This window comes from Oryctolagus cuniculus, chromosome 9, assembly GCF_964237555.1.
Source record: "Oryctolagus cuniculus chromosome 9, mOryCun1.1, whole genome shotgun sequence".
In the NCBI taxonomy this organism is placed as follows: Eukaryota; Metazoa; Chordata; class Mammalia; order Lagomorpha; family Leporidae; genus Oryctolagus; species Oryctolagus cuniculus.
Window position 1 is genome coordinate 110,372,889 of NC_091440.1, and position 21,365 is coordinate 110,394,253.

At 44.6% G+C, this 21,365-nt stretch overlaps 1 protein-coding gene, 1 long non-coding RNA gene and 1 other non-coding gene across 5 annotated transcripts in view; 1 reads left to right on the plus strand and 2 right to left on the minus strand.

Annotated features, from left to right (window-relative positions):
* APOLD1 (apolipoprotein L domain containing 1) overlaps window positions 1-21,365 on the plus strand; it is a 65,867-nt gene continuing 44,502 nt past the window's right edge. For 2 of the 3 annotated variants that reach the window (XM_051850267.2, XM_051850268.2), the window contains exons 1-2: window positions 1-296; window positions 14,609-14,747. The gene's annotated coding sequence lies outside the window, so the exon portion shown is untranslated. Of the gene's footprint in view, window positions 297-12,571; window positions 13,143-14,608; window positions 14,748-21,365 lie in introns of those variants that run through there. The other variant, XM_070049400.1, reaches the window with a different exon arrangement.
* On the minus strand, window positions 6,655-6,756 carry LOC127492203 (U6 spliceosomal RNA). Its single transcript, XR_007921363.2, has one exon. It is a non-coding gene; the product is annotated as a U6 spliceosomal RNA (small nuclear RNA).
* LOC138843874 (uncharacterized) lies at window positions 16,963-19,797 on the minus strand. The gene is made up of 2 exons (XR_011378997.1): window positions 19,370-19,797; window positions 16,963-18,043 (listed from the first exon to the last, which is right to left on the minus strand). It is a non-coding gene; the product is annotated as an uncharacterized lncRNA (long non-coding RNA).

Consider the following 21,365-nt stretch of genomic DNA (forward strand, 5'->3'; position numbering starts at 1 on the left):
TTTTTTTTTTGAGAGCTTGTTTTCTTCTGAAAACTACAGTTTCCCAGCTTATGTGATTTGGGACTTCCTTCGGCGACCCGAGGTGGGCTGTGTGGGCCCGGCCCCGTGCGCCGGCGGCAGGCAGGGCCGTGCGGGGGCTTCTGTTCCCCGGGTCGCCCCCCGAGCGCTGTGCGCGGGGACTCGGCGGCCGGGGAGCGTCGCGAGCTGCGAGGTGTAGCCTCGGCGGGCGCGAACGTCCAGGGCGCGCCCTTCCACCGGCTGCCGGCCAGAGGTACACCGTCCCCAGCCTTGGACAGGTAGAGGCGGCGAGGGCGGGAGGGTGGAGGGGGGCTCGAGGGCGAACACCCAGAACCGAAGAAACGGAAATGAGCAAAAGTGTGTGCTTTGCAGCGCCCCTCAGAACGTCGTCATTCACGCAGTCGGTGTCATTATTATTTTTTTTTTTTCCTGAATGAAAGAAACCCCCGTTTTTCGTTCTGTTTGATTTCCGGAGTGTTTTGGAATGAGGCAAACAAAATCGAGATGGGGAATGAGTTTTGACGTGCGTTGGCTTTCTGGGTTCGAGAAAGTTCACTGAGATTTGGGATAAGGTTAGTTGTAATAGATGTGACATCACCCAGTTCTGGTTTCCAATGAACGCTTTTAAAGTTAAGAATTCGAATTACTCGCCAAGTCATTCTGTGTCCAGAATGACTTGTGTACACATCTCTGCCTGCAGTGTTGCCAAGGGTTCTAACTAGGTATCCAGTCCTAGCCTTCAACAGTTCCTAACCCAGACGCGGCGTTTTCCACTGAACTCCTGCAATCCGTCCTAGCCTAACCGGACTCTTAATTATCCAAGCCAGCTAAGCACCACCAGCTATCATAAACCAGCCCGCCCGGATCTGTAGCAAGCCCGTGCTCATTTATTCTCTCCAGCACCACGTCATTAGGCTCCGGTAGTCCCCTCTGGACCTCCGTGGACCCACCTAACGGGGGTGGACACTAAGGAAACACGTGTGCCTCCCTAGGAAGAGGACTGTTTGGAGTTAAGCACTGGCTGGCCTCAGGAAGCGGTGAGCTGCCCACCAACCTTCCAAGTGTGAGTCAAGCACAGGTCTGCTGGCCCCTCCATAGCAACACTGCAAAAAAAAGATTCCAGTATCAAATGAGTGTTTGGACTGATGACTTTCAAAGTCTGTTCTAGATCATTGAGATGCTGTCTTTCCGACCTTGGAAGTTCTGAATTTCTGCTAAGGCAAACCATTTTCCTTGGTTTTTAACATCCTTCAGAGTTATGCTGTCCATAGCCAGTGGCCAAGTGTGGTAACCGGGCACCTGAGTGTGGCAGGTCCACACTGAGCTGTGCTGTTTGTGACAGGCACACCAGGTTTTCCAGAATAGCATGAATTAAGAATGTTAAATAGCTCGGTAGCGATTTTTATATTTATTACATGTTAACATGTTTTTGATACATTGGGTTAAATAAAATGTTATTAAAATGAATTTTATTTGTTCCTTTTTACTGTTCTTAGTATAGTTACTAGACAGTTTAACTTTCAGATGTGGCTCAAGTTGTCTCTGTTGGAAACTGCTGTTGTCAGCCAGCACCTGTGGTGACTTGAGGCCTCTTCCTGAAACATGGTGACCCATAGAGGGTAACTTCCAGCTGTCATCTCACTGCCCAAACTCAGCCTCAGGAATCGTTAAATACAGTTCTGCCAGCGTCTAATCTTGAACACATCATGTTGGATCTGAGCCCAAATCATGGGAATGTGGTGTAGATACAGCCAAGTACCACACAGTGACATTTTGGTCGACATTGTCAGTGATACCACATATAGGACAGTGGTTCCATAGATTTTAATGGAACTGAAAAATTTCTGTTGTTATAGTGTGGCTCAGGGCTTTACCCACGTGTTTGTGGTGAGACTGTTAAAAACAGATCTACAGCACTGCCAGATGTACAGCACATGCAAGTTGGTCCAGTACATAATACTTGATAATAAGTGACTAGTTACTAGCTTATATTTGTCATATTATTTAAATTTTTTAAAATTTGTTTGAGAGGTGGAGTCACACAAGAAAGAACTCTCATCTGTTGTTTACTCTTCAAATGTGCAAGAGGAGGCCAAAGCTAGGAACTGGAACTTAGTCCAGGTCTCCTCTGTTAATGACAGGAATCCCATCATTTGAGCCCAGGATCAGCATTAGCAGAAAGCAGGAGTCAGGAGCTGGGTGTCTGTCCTAGGCATTCTGATGGGAGATGTAGACAGCCTCCAGGCCAAGCACCCACCCCATACACACACACACACACACACATAATTAGAGTTTACTCCATGTGTATATATATATATACACACACACATAGGTTAGCCTCAGGCAGCTCCTTCAGCACACACTGTGGATGAAGGCATTGTTCTCATCGGAGAGGACAGCTCCCTGCTCATTGTAGCCCCAAAGACCGCCAAGCAGGACAAGCTGTGAAGATGGAAGACGATGATCCTGACCCTGTGTAGGTCTAGGCTGTTGTGTGTTTTTCTCTCAGTGTTTGACCAAAAAAAAAAAAAAAAAAGTAAAAGAAAATTAAAAATAAAAAAACTTGATATATAGAGAATTTTTGTAAAGCTACTAGGTTTGTGTTTTAAGCTAAGAGTTATTACAAAAGAGTCAGAATGTTTAAAAAGACCAAAAAGGTAAAGAAGCAATTGGTAAATTTAGGTTAAAGTTGAAGAAAGAAAAAATGTATTTTTAGATGAATTTAGCTTAGCCTGAGTGCACAGTGTTTATAACAGGAGTGTGCTGGGCCTCCCTGTTTCCCCACCTCTCACCCAGAGCAGCTTCCAGTCCCGCAAGCTCCATTCATGGGAAGTGTCCCTCCAGGTGCAGCATTTGTCATCTTTTATGCCATATTTTTCCTGTACGTTTTCTATGTTTAGAGACACAAACACCATTGTGTGTCACAGTCTCCCACAGCATTCAACACAGGAACATGCTACGCAGGTGTGTGGCCTCAGAAGAATAGGCTGTATTACCATATGTGGGCATTTCAAAAAATATGGGCAGAATGAAATGAAAAGCCTGCTGTGGAGCAAGATTTTTTTTTTTTAATTTGAAAAACCTTTTCATACTATGCGTTTCCCATGAACTTTTTGAAGGTCTCTCATATACATGGATTTAAATTATTTTGCTTCAAAATAAACTTATCTTTTAATTTTGTTTTCCATGAACTTTGTTTTTTTTTTTCTTTTCAGTTTCTTTTTTTTTTAACTTATTTATTTGAAAGGCAGAGTGACAGGGATAGGAAAGACACAGGTCTTCCCATCCTCTGGTTCGCACCCCAAATGGGCACAATAGCTGGGGCTGGTTCAGGCTAAAGCCAGGAGTCCAGAACTATATCAGGGTTTCCCACGTGAGTGGCGGGGACCCTGTTACTTGAGCCATTACTGCCGCCTCCCGGGGTGTGCATTATCAGGGAGCTAGAGTCAGAAGCTGGAGCCAGTCATTGAACCTAGGCATGCTGGTGTCGGATGTGCACGTCATAACTGCTTGGCCAGTTGGCCTGCCCCAAAGTGGGGTCTGGTCATCCCATTTCGTTTTGATGTTCTACCAAGCTTGCACTCAGGACCCTATTATTTTAAACACTGTGCATTCAGGGTTTGTTGTAATTGTTGGTAGGACTAGTCTTCCATACCCCAGGGGGTCCCTTTGCTTTTCTTTTCAGAATTTTCCTTGGCTTTTTCTGCTTTGCTTTTTCCACCCATATATACTTAAAATAAATTTGTCTTGTTCTAACCATAATTCCCGGGGCAGGTAGGCCCTGGGTTAAGATGCCGGTGTTCATATTGGAGTACCTGGGTATGTGTCCTGGCTCCCTTCCCAATTTCAGCTTCCTGCAGAAGTAGATCCTGGAAGGCAGCAGGTGGGCAACTTGGACTGGTTTTTCACTATTGTGGACATTTGCGGAGTGAACAAGTATATGGGAACATTTCTCTCCCCACCCCATTTCCCTCCCTCTTTGCCTTTCAAATAAACTTATAAAGAATTTTAAGATATAATTCCTGTTGGAATTAAAAACAATAATAAAGCGGCTGCTTTATCTTGCATACTACACCAGAGTACATTCCTAAAGACTTAAAGACAGTGAAGTAGATAAAAATGAAACTGTAGACACCAGAGAAACATCAGAAGATTTGAAAAACAAAATCTCAGAGTGCGGAAGGTCTTTCTAGGTATAATACAAAATACTCATTTCATAAGATGTAGTATGTTGATAAATGTGATGAGTTGAAAGTGTTCTGCATGGCCAAACCTGCTATAAGCAAAGTCAAAAGAAAATGACACGGTGGCAATAGCTGCACGGTAGTGTGAAAGCTCTTCGTGCCATCGAGCTGGGCATTTAAACATGCTCAGAATGGTAAATTTTGCAGACATTGTGGCATAGCATGTTAAGCCGTCGCCTGGGATGCTAACATCCCACCTGGGCGCTGGTTCAAGTCCTGGCTTCTCTACTTCTCATCCAGCTCCCTGCTAATGCTCCTGGGAAAGCAGCAGAAGATCGCTCAAGTGCTTGTGCCCCTGCACCTGGATGGAGCTCCTGGCTCCTGGCTTCTATCTGGCCCAGCCTCGGCTGTTGCAGTCATCTGGGGAATGAACAATAGATGGAAGATTCTCTCTCTCTCCCCCCCTTTCTCCCTATAAATGTGTTTCAAATAAATAAATATTTAAAAGGTAAATTTTTGTGTCTGTAGCCACAATTTTTAAAAAAGAATTATTTATTTGAAAGGCAGAGGCAGAGACAAGAGAGATCTTCCATCTGTTGGTTCATTCCCCAAATAGCTGCAATGGCTAGAGCTAGGCCGATCCGAAGCCAGGAGCTTCTTCCGGGTCTCCCACATGGGTGCAGGGGCCCAAGCATTTGAGCCATCTTCTACTGCCTTCCCAGGCCACAGCAGAGAGCTGGATCAGAAGTTTAGCAGCTGGAACTCGAGCTGGCACTGCAGGCAGTGGCTTTACCCACTATGCCACAGTGCTGGCCCTTTTAACCACAATTTAAAACTAAATAAATACACAGTGATTGACAGTGTTTACAGTTTGTCCAAGTTCTATCTAAAAGAACCTCACTTGGTGCCCTGGGTCTCATCTTGTGTCAGACCGTGGCATAGTGTTTTTTTTTTTTTCTTTTTTAAAAAGATTTACTCTTTATTTGAAAGGCAGAATTACAAGGAAAAAAAGAGAGGGAGAGGGAGAGGGAGAGGGACATCTTCCTTCTGCTGGTTCATTCCCCAAGTGGCCACAACACTCAGGGCTGAGCCTGGAACTCCATCTGGGTGTCCCACATGGTGACAGGAGCTCAGCCCATCACCTGTTGCTTTCCCAGGTGCCTCAGCAGGGTGCTGGATCAGAAGTGGAGCAGCTGGGACTCCAATGCTGCTCACATGGGATACTGGTGTTGCCAGTGGCGGCTTAACCAGCTGCAACACAACACCTGCCCCTGGCTTAGTGATTAACTTCAGGCTCTGGAATCAGATTGCTCAAGTTTGTGTTCCAGTTATTTAACTACTGCCTTTTGCACACTATTTCACCTTTTATTTGAAGTGTTTACTTCTTTGTTTATAAAAAAGAGGAACTTGGGCAAGCATTTGGCCTAGCAGTGGAGATATCAGTTGAGATTCCTGCATTCTATATGGGAGACCCTGGTTCCAGTCCCGGCTCTACTCCTGATTCCAGCTTTCTGCTAATGCAGACCCTGGGAGGCAGCAGGTGATGGCTCAAGTAGTTGGGTCCCTACCACCTACCATATTTTACCACAATAAAAGAAAGTTTTTTTTTTTTTAAGTAAAGCATTTGTTAGTATCATTTCTAATGATTTCTGAAAGGACCTAGTATAAATTTATTGTGGCAATAAATGAATAACTTGCACACCCATGTGCAAAGACAATGGCAAACTAGGAAAAATGTTTGCAAACCATATGATAAATGCGTAATTTTCCTGTTTGGGTTCAGAGCTCCTGGCTTTGTCCTGCCCCAGCCTTGGCTACTGCAGGCGTTTGGGGAGTGAACCAATGGAGGAGATATGTTTCTGTCTCCCCACTTTCCAAATAAAAATAAATTAATTAAAATTTTAAAAAGTGGAATAAGCATGTTTATAGCTCTTGTAGAGTTATTAATGCATGTGCAGTGCTTAGCATGTCATCTGGTATACAATAAATAATAACCATTATATGTTTATAAATAAATAAATAAACAATGCAATTAATGGAAACATCCAATTCTCTTTTTTTGTAATTTTAACATTATAAAGAGTTCTAAGTACAAGTAAATTTAACTTAACATTTAGCAGGAAAATCATGCTGTAAGCTTTTTAAAGAAAAACCTGTTCTGTACATCTTAATTTCCAAGTTTAATGCTTAACACAATAATGCTTTTAAGTCTATAACTTAACTTTAGGTTTAATTTTAATAGCTCTATCTTGGTGCATCTAGTTAAACAGACCATTAGGTAGAACAAAGCAAGAAACTGACTAAAATTACCTGATAAAAAACTTTGCTAAACAGATTTTTAAAAAGCTTTTAAAATATGGTAAAAGCTAGAATGCTTTTGGCAGAAAAATTAGCAGCTATGAACAAAAGTAACATTGCATTATAGCATTTTATCAAGAACTGTATTAGAAGTGAAAATATGGAGTGCTTCAGGAATTTGCATGTCACCCTTGCACAGAGGCCTTGCTGATCTCTGTATCCTTCTGATTTCAGTGTCATGCTGGTAAAGTCAGCACTGCATCCGGGTCTTAATTGGCCTTTCACAGTGACCACAACCCACACAGTTGTGCCTTGGTGTCTGCGGGGGATTGAGTTCAGGGCCCCTCAGATGACAGAACCCTCGGGTGCTCAAGTGCCTTCTATAAATTGTCATGGTATTTGGGTATAATCTACAGGCATCCTCCTGTATACTTGAAAGCATCTCTGGATAGTGCCTCATACAAAGTAAAGGCTTTGTAAGTAGTTGTTACACTGTACTGTTTAGGAAATAATGACAAGAAAAAAAGTCTGTGTATGTTCAGTGCAGATGCAGTTTTTCTCCAAATGTATATATATATATATATTTTTTAAAATAAGACTTTCAAATGACATTCACATGAAATCTTGTTTTTTTTTTTTTTTAATTCCATAAATTTATTTATTTTAGAGATGCAGAGAAAGAGAAATTCCCTCTGCTCATTCACTCCCTAAATGCCTGCAATGACCCCAACTGTGGGGAACTGGGAACTCCAAACTGAATCCAGGTCCCTCATGTGGGTGATAGGAACCCAATCACTTGAGCTACCGCTACTGTCCAGGAATGGAACTGGAACCCAGGCCAGCTGATGGGGGACACCAGTGTCCCAACTGCTGGGCCAAATACCCACCTGTTTCATCATTTTTAATTACCACTGCTATTATCCTTAAGAAAATCAATGTTTTAAAATGACGTTTCATAAACAGAATTAATACACTGCAAAAACCCCACAGTTAAAATCATAAATTTAATGTTATATATATTTCATCACAATTTTAAAAAAATTAAAAATAAGGCATTTGTTGAGTTAAGGGCTGTTTTTGATGATTTCTGAAAAGACCTGGTATAGATGTATTTGTGACAGACCTGCTTACAGAGACAGTGGCAAACTGAGAAAGGCGTTTGCATCCCATCCATCAAATGCTTAATTTTCCTAATAAAGAAAGAGCTTACACAAATCAGTTTAAAAAGCTAGCAAGTCAACAGAAAAAATAAGCAAAGGCTATGAACACGGTCTTCAGAAAATGAAAAATAATAAAGGCCCTTAAAATACAAAATATGCTCAATTGTAGTTTGAGACTATTGGGATATAAACTATATAGAGAAGCTGTAAGTTTAGTTAAATGGAAGTACAGTGAGCATCACAAAACACATGGATAACCATTATTATTTCTTTTTCTTAATTTTTATTTATGTATTTCTATTTACTTGAAAGGAGCGGGGAAAAAATGAGATCATGCATCCAATGATTCACTCCCCAAATGCCCCACGTCAGCCAGGGCTAGGCCAGGCCAAAGCTCAGAGCTAGGAACTCTATCCAGGTCTCCTACATAGGTGGTGGGGATTCCTCTACCTGAACTTATCACCTGCCACCTCCCAGGGTGTGCATTAGCAGGAAGCTGGATTGGAAGGGGAGCCAGGGCACAAACGCAGGCACTGCCATATGGGTTACAGGTGTCTCAAGTGGCATTTTAAACACTGCACCAGCCATTCCTCTATTGCCTTTTAATGTAATTATTACCTTACATGGTAAGTGTGAAAAGTCTAATCAGTAGAGACTATACTATGCAATGAATGGTGTTAGAGTATGGTTAAATATTTGGAAAAAATGTTAAATTCCTCCAACACCTGCACACACACCTGCACACACACACAAGCATTTTGTATTTTATATACTGGGGTTTAAAATGTGTAGTCTATGATTGCACAATTCCTGTCTACAAATTTACTTTTGGGAAATAATCAGATTCATGACCAAAGCTTTGTTATCAGAATAATCATTATAACGTTACACATTAGCTTTTAAAGGAAGCAAACAACCAAATAAAAGCCCCTCAGACAGAGGATTCTAGAATGAATAATTTTATTGAACTCTTTATAATATTCAGGAACTACACAGATTGCAGCCATTAAAACACCCTAAGCATTAATAGGAAAAATTAATTAATAGGAAAAATTAACTGTAAGATTTTAAGGTGAAAAGCAAACACAGACAATATTTATGGTGTGAAAGCATTTTTGTGAAAAATGAAATATAAAAATAATATAAAAACATATAATAAAATAAGCCTAAAATAAAAAATATTTTTTGTGAAAAATAAAAATATGCCCATACACATAATATTTTCCTGGAAGGTTATCTTTCATGTTAAAGTTTCCTATTTCTGATTGCAAAGACACTTTCTCTCAAACATTTATGTATTGATTGCATTTTTTACAATTGATTTTTAAAAGATTTACTCCAGAGGCAGAGAGAAAGAGAGACAGAAGGGGAGACAGACAGAGCTCCCACCTCCTGGTTCCCTCCCGAAATGCCTGTAACGGCCAGCACTAGGCCAGCCTGAAGCCAGGAGCTGGGAACTCCATCCGGGCCTCTCACACAGGTGGTGGGGATAAACTCCTTAAACCATCTCCTGCTGCCTCAGAGTCTGCAGGAAGCTGGAATCAGGAGTGGAGCCGGGAGTTGAACCCAGGCCCTCTGATGTAGGGTGCAGGCGTCCTAATTGCTGTCTTAATCGCTAGGCCAAATGCCTACTCCTGCTGTGGATTTTAACAAATCTGTAATCAGAGCCAGAATTTTCTCTTCACCTTTAACGTGTTTTTTTTTTTTTTTTTTTTTTTTTTTTAAGATTTACTTATTTGAAAGGCAGAGTTACAGAGAGGCAGAGAGAGAGAGAGAGAGAGAGAGAGAGAGAGAGAGAGAGAGAGAAGAGAGGTCTTCCATTTGCTGGTTCACTTCTCAAATGGCTGCAACAGCTGGAGCTGGGCCAATCCGAAGCCAGGAGCTTCTTCTGGGTCTCCTACTCAGGTGCAGGGCCCAAGCACTTGGGCCATCTTCCATTGCTTTCCCAGACCATAACAGAGAGCTGGATCTGAGCCAGACTTGAACCAGCACCCACATGGGATGCCGACACTGCAGGTGGCAGCTTTACCTGCTATGCCACAGTGCCAGTCCCAACGTCTAAGACGTCTCTTCTCAGCATGGTGCAAGGCCATTTTTAGAACCATTAAATCCACAGATGAGTTATGAGGAGTGTGTGTGTGTGTGTGCTTATGTATATAGTTAGGCATCCAGGACACATAAGTGAGGTATAAGTATCACCCGACTTAACCCAGGGATATCTTAACCAACCATGGAAAATCGAAGCTTTCCCGTCTTTCACTGGTAACTACCCAAAACTCACATTCTCTCCTCTTTGTCCTTGGCACATGCAGGGAAGCAGTGTGGGAATTCAGCAAGCCAACTCCCTGCCCTAACTTGGTTACTTGGGACACAAGGCTGGGGTGGTCATTTTCAATTTCAAGTTAGTTTCAAGGGGGAACTTGAAACAAATCTTAGAAGCTCAGGCTATTGGGTGTAGGGTACCACTTCATCCGGTCTTTCCATTTACAAATAAGAAAATTCCTATTCTTAATTTCCTGTGGAGTGGAGGAGGTTCCACAGGATGAGGTACAGGTTTCTTATGGCTTCCGACACGGCGATTCCTGCTACCTCATCAAGATTGTGCATTCCACCCCTGAGGATCGAGTGATTTTCCAAGGGACTAGATTCCTAATTTTTGGCCACAAACCACATACTCACTGAAGTCAGAGGAAGACGATACTACTACGGTCGTGTCGGATGAACCGAGAACGTTTATTATCTTACTAGAAAACAGCATGTGACTGTGTAACTGAATGTTTGCTTAGTGGTGCCAAACACTGCTTCGTTGTTTGCACGCACACTCAGGGAGCCCTAAGGGCCAGGCTGTTGTCCTCAACAGGACAAATGGTGGAGCCACAGTCTGTTGGAGGAGGCAGAGCTGTTGGAATTCAGACAACAGTGCTGAAGGACAGGTGCTGTGAAAGGACCTCAGAGCTTGGCTTCAGGCTCTGGCACCTTGAGCCCCACACAGAGTTGCACAGCTGGGGAGTGAGCAGGGCCTGAAACCCAAGCTCTGTCCCCAGGTCAGCTTTTGCTCACCAAAAAGCAAAGGGCCTGTAAGAATCCATCAGCCCGGCAGTGATGCCTTCCTTCGTGTTCCGGTAGCTGCTTGCAGGATGCCGGGAGAGGGGGAAACAGGAAGTCTAACCTGGGGGTGAGGGTGAAGAAATCTCTCCCAAGCAAACGCACTTCAAGCTGGGGACTGGAGGCTGAGCAGAAGTTAAGTAGCTGGAAAGGGGAAGGAGAGTGTTCTGGGCAGAGCTGGTCCAAGGTAGCAAGCCAGGGAAGAATTTGAAAGAAAGTGCTTGGGGGTGTTGGGTGGATGGGCAATTAGCACAGTGGGCAAGGCACTGCTTGGGACGACTGCAGCCCTTATTGCAGTGCCTGGGTTCCTGTCATGGCTCCCCTTCTGAGTCCAGCTTCCTGCTAGTGTGCGCCTGGGAAACAGCAGGTGATGGCTCAAGGAGTTGAGTTTCTTCCACTCACACAGGAGACCTGGATTGCGTTCCTGGCTCCTGGGCCTGGCCTGGTCCAGTCTTGGCTGTTGTGGACAGTGAATCAGCAGATGGAAAATCTGTTTCTCTGATTTCAAAATGAAAAGAAAAAAAAAGTGTTTGTTCCTGGAATACAGTGAACCAACAGCAGCAGAAGGAATGTGTGCTGTGGTTGGGGTGATGGACTTTATAAGCCACAGTAAGGAATTCTGGGCTTTACTCTAAGAGCAATGGGAAGCCATTGGATCATTTAAGAGAATAACTTGATCACCACCAATTAAATTCGGTTCCTTCTTCACTTTAACTAATTCTAGTTAAAAGCCTCATTCTTGTGGAAGGATCATTTCAATAGGCTGTGGGAAGGAAAGTTCAGGCTTTCATTTTTATACAGGGCACTTCATAAAGTTTGTGGAAGTGACAGGTGTCGTGTGGCAGTCAGTTAAGCTGCCACTTCGGACACCCACATTGCACATGGGAGGGCCTGGGGTGGTGTTCCGTCTCCGTTTCTGAGCCAGCTGCTAATGTGCAGCAGCGGTGGCTCAAGTGATGTAGGTTCCTGCCACCCACTTGAGATACCTGGGTGGAGGTCCTGGCTCTTGGCTTTGGCCCGGCCCAGCCCCAGCAGTTGTGGGCATTTGTGGAGTGAGCCAGCAGATGGAAGATTCTCTCCTCCTCTCTCCCCCATCCCTCGCTGCTTTTCAAACAAATAAAAAAGAAGTAAACTTTAAAATAGTTTGTGGGCTGGCGCTGTGGCTCACTAGGCTAATCTTCCGCCTTGTGGCGCTGGCACACCGGGTTCTAGTCCTGGTCAGGGCGCCGGATTCTGTCCCGGTTGCCCCTCTTCCAGGCCAGCTCTCTGCTGTGGCCAGGGAGTGCAGTGGAGGATGGCCCAAGTGCTTGGGCCCTGCAGCCGCATGGGAGACCAGGAGGGGCACCTGGCTCCTGCCTTTGGATCAGCGCGGTGCGCCGGCCGCAGCGCGCCAGCCGTGGCGGCCATTGGAGGGTGAACCAACGGCAAAAGGAAGACCTTTCTCTCTGTCTCTCTCTCTCTCACTGTCCACTCTGCCTGTCAAAAAAAAAAAAAAATAGTTTGTGGAAAACAGAATTAAACGATAACTTATTTGAGCACAAAAAACCTCTTAAAATTCATGTAAAGAGGGGTCTTCAGAAAGTGTGTGGAACATGCACATTCTGGAAAAGCTATGCATGGATTTCAGAAGTTTTGCATGAAAATGTCTTCCACTTTGACGTACATTATGTTGCTATGACACTGTGAAACGCATACAATACAAATTTTAAAGAAACTTACTCTCTGCATTAGGTGAGGAGGATGGAATGTGAAGTGCTTGAACCATGAGGACAGATGTTGACCCCAAGTGGTACAATTCAAGTTTTTTTTTTTTTTAAATATTTATTTAAAGCTGAGGGATGGGGAGAGGGGAGGTGAGAGAGGAGAGACAGAAAACTCTGACCTGCTGATTCACTCCCCAAATTCTTGGACCAGCGTTAGGAGCCAGGAACCTAATCCAGGTCTCTCACGCGGGTGGCAGAAACCCAGTTACTTGAACCATTGTTGCTTCTTCCCAGGGTCTGCACCCAGGCATTCTCTAATTTGGGACGTGGGTATCCTGACTGGCGGGGTAGCCACTAGGTCAGACAGTCGCTTCTGTGTCGTGTCTTTGAAGGAGGACGTGCGAACAAGAGCGATGCCTGCTGTCAGTCTGCCGAATCCCAGGTCTGAAGCAGTGGACGCCACCACCCCTCCTCCACCCAGCTACTGGTTTTAGCTGGAGCTTCCTTTTCATGGTCACGATGGGTCGGTGGCTTGTGCCGTTTGAGAGTCTGTGAAATCGCTGTGAAGATCTAAGCAGAGGGAAACTCAGAGGCGGATCCTGAATCACAGCCTTGACATAGCGCTGTGCTGTTTCCTTTCATTTTCCCCGAGTAACCGGTTTAAGTGTTCTCAGGTACTGTGGCCAAATGTTTCGTTATTTATTTGGCTTTGCAAGGAGACTTCAAAAGAGGGATAATGGGAGCAAATAATCAGGAGGGGTGTTCGTTGGTGTTTTGAAGATTGAAGATTAGTAAAAGAGAGACCTCTGCTGGCTGGCTTGGTATAATGACCTAGAGTTGGCTGGCGGCGGGACTAGATGCTGGACCCGGTGCGTGAACTGCCTCTCAAGCTTTTATAGTTCTTAGCAATTGTTTATGTCTTTAGCTATTAATTCAGGCTTCTTTGGAGCTAATCTAAGAGACCTATAATTCCCAGCCCACGCACAGTAGTTGCTGTTCAATCTTTGTTTTTTTTTTTTTTTTTTTTTTTCTTTAAAGATTTATTTGAAAGGCAGAGTTAGGGAGGGACAGAGAGTGAGAGTGAAAGTGAGAGTGAGAGAGCGGGACAGCAAGAGAGACAGAGGTAAGAAAGGTATCTTGAGAGACAGAGAGAGGTAAGAGAGGTATCTTGGGGCAGGGTCAGATCAAAGCCAGAAGTCTAGGTCTTCCACATGGGCTGCAGAGTTGGGACTCACACCCAGGCACCCTGCTTTGTGCTCCCAAGAAGTGCCTGCTATGCCAAATACCCACTGCCTGTTTGAATCCTTGGGAAAAGTGTTAGGCCTTCATATTTCTTGAAAGTAATAGCTCTAAATCTCAAAACCCAGACCTGAAATAACTCCCCCATCTATCTTATCTTCTTTCTTTCCTTTTCCCTTTCCTGCCGTTCACCTCTCCTCCATCCCCCCTCCAGCAAAGCAAAATAAAACCACTCTTCACTCCAAAGAGAGTGCCGCTGAGAGAAAGTGAGAAGGGGGACCTAAGGGCTTATCTGTGGCACACCCTCAGCGGCACATCCAGGCTGGGGCCCGGGGTGGCTGCGATCACCTGAGAAGAGCTCTGGTCTCTAGGGATGCCGCGGATGGGTTTGTTCAGCCGTGGGAACGTGGGTGCACAATAGCGGAGAGGGAGAAGGAAGCCCTGATTTAGGAAGGGAAAGCACTCTGTGTCCTGGAGACCATTCCTTTGCCACAACAGCAGTGATAATGAGTGCCTACTACGTGCCTGCATGTGCCAGCCCTGGACCAGGCACCCTACACACCTTCATTCTACCCCCTTGTTTCTCCTTTCTTCACAATCTTAAAAAACACCTTTCCCTGGGGGGCGGGGAATTAGTATTCGTGAAAAACTTAGAACAAGGCTTGCCTAAGGTAACAGCTGTGTGTGTGCATGTGTGCGATTTTATAATTATATTTTTATTGTAGACTATTTGGTCTTCTCCCCTGCCCCACAGTGGCACTCTTTTTTTTGACAGAGTTAGTGAGAGAGACAGAGAGAAAGATCTTCTTTTCGTTGGTTCACCCCCCAAATGGCCGCTACGGCTGGAGCTACGTCGATCTGAAGCCAGGAGTCAGGTGCTTCTTCCTGGTCTCCCACACAGGTACAGGCGCCCAAGCACCTGGGCCATCCTCCACTGCCCTCCCGGGCCACAGCAGAGAGCTGGACTGGAAGAGGAGCAACCTGGACTAGAACCCAGCACCCATATGGGATGCCAGCACCGCAGGTGGAGGATTAACCAGGTGAGCCACAGCGCCGGCCTTTTTTTTTTTTTTTTTTTTTTTTTAGATTTATTTTATTTGTGGTACTCATTTTCTGTCTTCCCATGTTGGATCCAAAGCACCAGCTGTTTGTATCAAGTAGTGACTGTCTTGGTGCTGTTAATGTCCGAACCTCTGTTTTGAGAAAACTGGGCCCAGAGGCTGACAGTTGTCCAAGGTCACCGGCCTAGGGAGTGACTGAGAAAGGACAGGAAGCCAGAACTCCCACATCTTTTTTTTTTTTTTTTTCAGATTTATTTATATATTTGAAAGGCAGAGTTATAGAGAGGGAGGGAGGAAGGCAGAGGGAGGGGAGGGGGGGTGGAGAGAGATCTTCCATCCACTGTTTCACTCCCCAATGGGTGCAATGACTGGGGATGGGCCAGACGGAAGCCAGGAATCTAGAACTCCATCTGGGTGGTCTCCTACATAGGTATAGGGGCCCAGCACTTGAACCCTCTTCTGCTGCTTTTCCAGGCGCATTAGTAGGGAGCTGGATTGGAAGTGGAGGAGCCAAGACTTGTACTGGCGCCCATATGGGCCTCACACTGTCACTGTTCTTGGACTGCGCTGTGTAGGAGAGGGATTTCTTTCACTTGTACTTTCTGCTCCTCTTGCTGTATGTCAGTCATGTTCATGTCCAAGGCCTCCATCCCTCCACAGCCAGGCCTATCTGTGCTGCTATTTCAACCAGCCATGGGTAGCTTTTCCTATCTTGCTAAACTTCCTTTTTCTGTTTGGGCCTTCTTAGGGTATTAACAAAGGGCTAGACTCAAAAATCTTCCAAAAACTGTCTATAAACCCTTTATCTTTCTCTGAAGTGGTTATTAATCTTGGTATTTCTGTGTTACTCGATAGTATTAACTATTTTTTGTGTGTATGTCAAAAGTTGCCTTATATGAGGATATGTAAACAAGTTTGTGGAAAATGGAACTAAAAGGTTGGTGCAGGGGTTAACATGCTGCTGGGGAAGCCTGCATCACCATTGGAGTCCCTTGGTTCAAATTCTGGCTTCGTTTCTGATTCCAGCTTCCTGCTAATTCGCAACCTGGAAGGCAGCAGGAGTGGCTCAAGTAGCTGAGTCCCCTCCACATCTGTGTGGGAGACCTGGATGGAGTTCTTGGCTCCTGGCTTCAGTGTTCCTAGCCCTGGCTCTTGGGGGCATTTGAGATGTCAACCAGTAGATAGAAGATCTCTCTATGTTTTAAATTAATAAAACAATTTTTAAAAGGACAAATTTATTTTGATGCAAAAACTTTGGAACCCATACCTATGTGGTGTCTTCTAAAAGTTGACAGAAAATGCATTTTATGAAAAAACTATGAATGAATTTCAACCTTTTTTTCACACCACAATAGAACTCTTTTTTTTTTTTAAGATTTATTGTATTTATTTGAAAGAGTTACAAAGAGAGGTAGAGACAGAGAGAGAGGTCTTCCATCCACTGGTTCACTCCCTGGATGGCCGCAATGGCCAGAGCTGTGCCGATCCGAAGCCAGGAGCCAGGAGCTTCTTCCTGGTCTCCCACGTGGGTACAGGTGCCCAAGGACTTGAGCCATCTTCTACTGCTATCCCAGGCTACAGTAGAGAGCTGGATCGGAAGAGGAGCAGCCAGGACTAGAACTGGCGCCCATATGGGATGCCGGCGCTTCAGGCCAGGGCTTTAACCCGCTGAGCCACTGCACCAACCTCTAGAACTCATCTTTTAATTCCATCTTTGAGAATCTTTCAGAAGGACCCTTGTACTTATTGTAACTCTTCTCTCTTCCACAGCAAAATACAGTGCCTTTTCCTGGAGATACAGCCTTTTACTCTTTTATTTTGTATTTTTAAAATATTTGTTTTATGTGGAGCCGGCGCCGTGGCTCAATAGGCTAATCCTCCACCTTGCGGCGCCGGCACACCGGGTTCTAGTCCCGGTCGGGGCGCCGGATTCTGTCCCGGTTGCCCCTCTTCCAGGCCAGCTCTCTGCTATGGCCAGGGAGTGCAGTGGAGGATGGCCCAGGTGCTTGGGCCCTGCACCCCATGGGAGACCAGGAAAAGCACCTGGATCCTGGCTCCTGCCATCGGATCAGCGCGGTGCGCCGGCTGCAGCGGCGGCCATTGGAGGGTGAACCAACGGCAAAGGAAGACCTTTCTCTCTGTCTCTCTCTCTCACTGTCCACTCTGCCTGTCAAAAATAAAAAAAAATAAAAAAAAAATATTTGTTTTATGTGAAAAGAAGAGTTACAGAGAGAGGGAGAGACAAAAAGAGATACTCCATCCACTGGTTCACTCCCCAGATAGCTGCAATGGCCGGAGCTGGGGCAGACTAAAGCCAGGAGCCAGGAGATTTCCACATGGGTGCAGGGCCCAAGCACTTGGGCCAAACTCCGCTGTTTTCCCAGGAACATTAGCAGGGAGCTGGGTTGGAAGTGGAGCAGCAGGGAATTGAACCTGCTCCCATATGGGATACTGGTGCTGCAGATGGCAGCCTAACCCGCTACACCACAGTATCAGTCCAGCAGCCTTTACTCTATTTTTTTTTTTTTTTAAGATTTATTTATTTTAAAGGCAGAGTTACAGAGAGGCAGAGGTAGTGAGAGAAAGAGAGAGTAGAGAGAGGAGAGAGAGAGAGAGAGAGAAAGGTTTTCCATCTGCTGTTCACTCCCCAGATGACCGCAATGGCCAGAGCTGTGCCGATCCCAAGCCAGGAGCCAGGAGCATCTTCCAGGTTTCCCACATGGGTGCAAGGAGAGCTGGATCAGAAGTGGAACAGCTGGAACTTGAACCTGCACCCAGATGGGATGCTGGCACTGCAGGCTGTGGCTTTTACCGGCTATACCACAGCGCCGGCCCCTGCCTTTTACTCTTACAGAACACATCTCTCTCACTCTGGGAATTTCAGGCACTGTGGCAAGTCAGTTGTGTAGACGTTTTAGAGCAGAGTGTTAACAGTTTCACATGATATGCTGTAGCTTCTAAGATGCTGACATTAACCGAAGTTTTGCGAGTGAGAAATTGTCTTATTTGGGTACTGCTACAGAATTAATTCATCTTGTACCTGAAATGATTGAAGGAGCTCTTATGAAGTAGATTGGGCTGTGTTAGGCCCCAAGGCATTTGAAAAGAAGTTTGACACCTGCCTGTCTGTCCCCTTCCAGCTGCCTACAAGGTGGATAAGATGGATGTAACTTGAGATGCATTCTTTGTTGCTGAGGATAGAAGGTGCATTGTGCAGCAGAAAGATACAGCAACTATAGGCGATGCCAGCTCTGTACCGCTTATCTCCCGAATTCCTTTACAGAAAAGAAAAATAAACGTTTATCTTGTTGGAGCCACTATTATTTCTGGGCTCTGTTTCTAGCTGCCAAATGCAAATCTTAACTGATACTGAAGTCCTTGAGGATTTTTGAGCGAGGGGCTGATTCTGTACAATTGGTGGCTCTGCAAGGACAGATTCCGGGAGGGGGCTGTTGGGAAGGGGTTCTAAGAGATAGTGTTGGCTTGGCAGGTGGGGACAGAGAGTGAGGGAAGACTGAATGAGGAGATGACACATCTTGCACAGGGTCACTGATTTTGTTTTTTTTCCCAGGACACCTCGGCTAAACTCCATTGTGCAGCGGTTCTTTAAATTTGTAGTTATTGAGTAATTTGCATTCTACTATTGTCAACTGGCCTGAAAGCTAAGGAGATTGAGATGATGGGCGCTCTTTGTGCCTTAAAAAGCAGGGGAAAGCTGGAACAGGAAAGGTGGATCAGTGTTACAGTAAAGTGAAGCCATTCTATTTTCTGAGCTCCTGCGGGCATTTCCAAGGAAAGGAACTTTTGTTACCTGTGATTGTCTAATCAAGATACATTTGAAATGTATCCTTTACTGGATAGCAACTGTAAATAACATTAAAAATATACCTTGGAGTAACTTGCCAAGGAAAGATAATTTCCAACAATGAAAGTTTCTAAAGGAGGAAAAAAAATCTAAGTTATTAAATTACTCTAAGGTTCATGTAATCACATTCAGGAGTGACTGGCTTGCATAGTGAACTTTTCATTTTGCAGCTGGGCAGGTAATGCCATACCTTTTAGATGAGAAGAAATTTAATTATTATTTATGTAGGTTATAAAAATATGATGATGTAGTTATGCTTGGATGTTACAAACTTGAGTGCTTTAACTCTCACTGTTTCTTCATGAGTGTACTTCTCAGATCCCATGGTCTATGGATATCTACCTTGCTGCAGCCACGAGGAACCATCTGCCTCTGTTTTGGAATTCTACCTTCCTGTTCTATGTTGTCCTAAGGGGAAACCTTAGCTTCCAGGAGAGCTCTCCTCTGAACTAGCCTGCAGACTTACTATCCCATTCGCTTTGTTTCCTTAAACGTGGGCTGGCAGTTCTAAAGTTCTTTGCAAGCCTGGCTTGGACAGGTTACTAGAAACCTTGTCCTAGCTACCAATTCAAGGTCTCTTGAGGCAGTGGCCTTCAGCCCTTCCCCCTTTGCACAAAGAATTGCAGATGTACCCAGTATTACTTGAAAAATTCTTGTTCACAATTACATCTCATTTGTCCTGACCCACCCCCCACCCCCAACTTGGAAAATTTACACCAGAAGGCAAATGACTTACATTAGGCTGTTACCTGGATTACTTGTTGCAAACTTCTGTATTTTTGCTACAGCTCAGTTTTCACAGTGGCATATGGATTATCTCCTGTTTCAAATGAGAAGAAATATCAAAAATGATAACAATTCGTTTTTAAATTCTGTCTCCCTGAAGTTCCTGGGTTGTGCTTTGCTACAGTCTGCACAAAAACCAAACCAAAGAATGCAGTTGGATAAGCAGATGTTCTCTCTCTTTCTTTCTCTCTCCAGTTAAATAAATAATAACATAGTCAACATCTATGGAGCATTGGTGTGCGCAAAACCGCTTATCTACATTATTCTTTTAATCCTGACGAAAATTCCGAGAAGTAGCTTTATCAACCAGGAAACTGAGCTTGGATTGTTATTCAAGGTCACAGCAGGCAACTGAGCAAGGGCTCAAATTCAGGCTTTGCTGACTCTCAGCCTGCGTTTTGAGGTTGTCCTATTATTCTTATAAATAATCTCAATAACAAGGTCCATGGCTTCAGTGTGACACTCAATCCTGCCTTATTCCCTTTCACTCTCTGCCAGACTGGAAGACCTTATGGGGATTACATATTTCTGGCCATCAATGACTAGCCATTTGTTGAAAAATGATACTCCAATATCTTTAATAATTGTTTCATTAAAAACCAAACAGGGTGAGTGTTTGGCATAGCAGTTAAGACACCTCTTGGAACACTCACATCCTATATTGGAGTCCCTGGCTTTGAATCCCAGCTCTGTTCCTGATTCCAGCTTCCTAGTAATGCACGCACTGGGAGGTGGCTGTTTGATGGTTGCAGAGCTGGGTCCCTGCCACATGTATGGGAATCTTGTATGGAGTTCTGCACTCCTGGCTTGGACCTGGCCCAGCTCTGGCTGTTGTGGGCATTTGGAAAATGATCAGCAGATGGAAGAAAATCTCTCTGTCTTTGTGTTTCTCTCCGCCTTTCAAATGAAAATAAAAAAGCAGAACTTAAAAACCACAACAGAATAGGGCTCCAGCTGTATTCAGAATGACTCTAGACACATCTCTTTACTTCTCTGCTCCTCAGTGTCTCCTGAAACAAAAAGGACAGAACAGTTACCACTTTATGAGCTGGTTTGGTAAGAAGAGACATACCAGGTGCCACTTCACGGTGTTTGCTGACCACTTTTTAGTGAAAACTACAACCACCGTAAGGTATTTTGAGTTGAGAAACCTTTCTTCAAAGGATGCAGACCATTTTCACCCATTTTTACAATGAGAGAAGCACAGAGGGCCCTAGGAAGTTTGCTTATGCATTTGCCTCTGAATCTCAGTTTGCTTTTTATCTCCATATAGATTCAGGTGTCCTCAAACACCACCTACTTCCAAAGTAGGTGAGAAGGCTCCCATCAAAAGCTTTGTATTTGCTAAGCTTGGGTGCACTGGTTTCTCACTCATTAGCCTTTGAGGGGACTTGCCTTACTTTTAGGGTAGGTGTCAAAACATGAGTCAAGTGTTGTTGGCCAATTCGTTTAGTTAGTGAGGGATGTTGTTGACAAGATCATTTCTTTTGTGCTGTTAAAGAACTCCTAGGGCAGCTTTCTCATTTACCTGTTTTTTTCAGTAGTGTTTTGGAGATAATCCCGCACAGAACAATTAAGACCTGGGTCTTTTGAGCCTGTTACTTAGGGCCCAGGGCTGGGGTGGCAGAGGGGAGAGGTACATGGAAGGTGGATCTGAGTTGCTGAAATCTAAGGCAGTCTGCCTCGGGAGACATCTCCAGCAGTTGGGCCTGGGTCATTATTTTGGTGCCTAACCTCTTTAAGGTTGTAAACAAAACTAATGATTGACTTACAATGTTGTTGTCATGACCAACTGAAGGGGAAGTGCGTTTCAACTTTATTATCATGCTATGTGAAAATGGTAATGGAAATATTATTCACAGGAGTGCAAACTAATAATATGCCTAACTGGAGGAAGCTGGTTTACGGGCACACATGGTGACTTTTCAAAATAGCCACTCCCATTA